General features: G+C 55.0%; 2 non-coding genes across 2 annotated transcripts in view; both read right to left on the reverse strand.

The window, feature by feature from the left end:
* The window catches only part of LOC126444687 (large subunit ribosomal RNA), a 4,222-nt gene extending 4,147 nt beyond the window's left edge, over positions 1-75 (reverse strand). The window contains exon 1 of the ribosomal RNA XR_007582694.1: positions 1-75. This exon is cut by the window's left edge and continues 4,147 nt beyond it. This is a non-coding gene — a ribosomal RNA (large subunit ribosomal RNA).
* Positions 76-263: 188 nt separating this feature from the next.
* Positions 264-418, reverse strand: LOC126444664 (5.8S ribosomal RNA). The gene has a single exon (XR_007582673.1). It is a non-coding gene; the product is annotated as a 5.8S ribosomal RNA (ribosomal RNA).
* Positions 419-1,801: the final 1,383 nt, after the last annotated feature.

A 1,801-nucleotide genomic window follows, 5' to 3' on the forward strand; every position in this document is an offset into this window, starting at 1 on the left:
ATCCTTGTTAGTTTCTTTTCCTCCGCTTAGTAATATGCTTAAATTCAGCGGGTAGTCTCGCCTGCTCTGAGGTCGTTGTACGAGGTGTCGCACGCCACACCGCCAGCCGGCTGTGCACGCTACCGAGTAAGTACCGGTATGCGAACCGCCAGGCGACGGGCGCGCATCGCACGTTTAAGGAGACGCGGCCGGCCCCACAGGCGGCCACGACACTCCCAGGTCTGCGAAGCGGGGCAAACGCCGCGCGCTTCAGTATACGTAGCCGACCCTCAGCCAGACGTGGCCCGGGAACGGAATCCATGGACCGCAATGTGCGTTCGAAACGTCGATGTTCATGTGTCCTGCAGTTCACATGTCGACGCGCAATTTGCTGCGTTCTTCATCGACCCACGAGCCGAGTGATCCACCGTCCTGGGTGATCTTTTCATAGTTTCCACCATCTCTTTCGAGACAGTTGCATAGGCGGGACTGAGGCGTGTGGCGGCCCTGTTCCAGCGTTCAGTGTCCAACGGCCTCACGGCCGATGGGCGTCGTACGGCTCCACACCGGAGCGGACAGGCAGTCGGGCGAAAGTCATTCAAAACCGGCGCCAGGCGCCAGGTGCCGCAGGCCAGCCGCTCCAGCGCTTCAGCGCTCGTACCACACAACATTGCCTTTAGTTTTGAGACGAACGCGTGGTTCCGCACGCGGCGCACGGCTACTGCGAGCCGTACAGGTAGCTGCGTGTTGCGCGACACGACACGCACATCGAAAGACATGCAGTCTAGTCGGTAATGATCCTTCCGCAGGTTCACCTACGGAAACCTTGTTACGACTTTTACTTCCTCTAAATGATCAAGTTTGGTCATCTTTCCGGTAGCATCGGCAACGACAGAGTCAATGCCGCGTACCAGTCCGAAGACCTCACTAAATCATTCAATCGGTAGTAGCGACGGGCGGTGTGTACAAAGGGCAGGGACGTAATCAACGCGAGCTTATGACTCGCGCTTACTGGGAATTCCTCGTTCATGGGGAACAATTGCAAGCCCCAATCCCTAGCACGAAGGAGGTTCAGCGGGTTACCCCGACCTTTCGGCCTAGGAAGACACGCTGATTCCTTCAGTGTAGCGCGCGTGCGGCCCAGAACATCTAAGGGCATCACAGACCTGTTATTGCTCAATCTCGTGCGGCTAGAAGCCGCCTGTCCCTCTAAGAAGAAAAGTAATCGCTGACAGCACGAAGGATGTCACGCGACTAGTTAGCAGGCTAGAGTCTCGTTCGTTATCGGAATTAACCAGACAAATCGCTCCACCAACTAAGAACGGCCATGCACCACCACCCACCGAATCAAGAAAGAGCTATCAATCTGTCAATCCTTCCGGTGTCCGGGCCTGGTGAGGTTTCCCGTGTTGAGTCAAATTAAGCCGCAGGCTCCACTCCTGGTGGTGCCCTTCCGTCAATTCCTTTAAGTTTCAGCTTTGCAACCATACTTCCCCCGGAACCCAAAAGCTTTGGTTTCCCGGAGGCTGCCCGCCGAGTCATCGGAGGAACTGCGGCGGATCGCTGGCTGGCATCGTTTATGGTTAGAACTAGGGCGGTATCTGATCGCCTTCGAACCTCTAACTTTCGTTCTTGATTAATGAAAACATACTTGGCAAATGCTTTCGCTTCTGTTCGTCTTGCGACGATCCAAGAATTTCACCTCTAACGTCGCAATACGAATGCCCCCGCCTGTCCCTATTAATCATTACCTCGGGTTCCGAAAACCAACAAAATAGAACCGAGGTCCTATTCCATTATTCCATGCACACAGTATTCAGGC

Source organism: Schistocerca serialis, unplaced genomic scaffold, assembly GCF_023864345.2.
Source record: "Schistocerca serialis cubense isolate TAMUIC-IGC-003099 unplaced genomic scaffold, iqSchSeri2.2 HiC_scaffold_295, whole genome shotgun sequence".
Taxonomy (NCBI): domain Eukaryota; kingdom Metazoa; phylum Arthropoda; class Insecta; order Orthoptera; family Acrididae; genus Schistocerca; species Schistocerca serialis.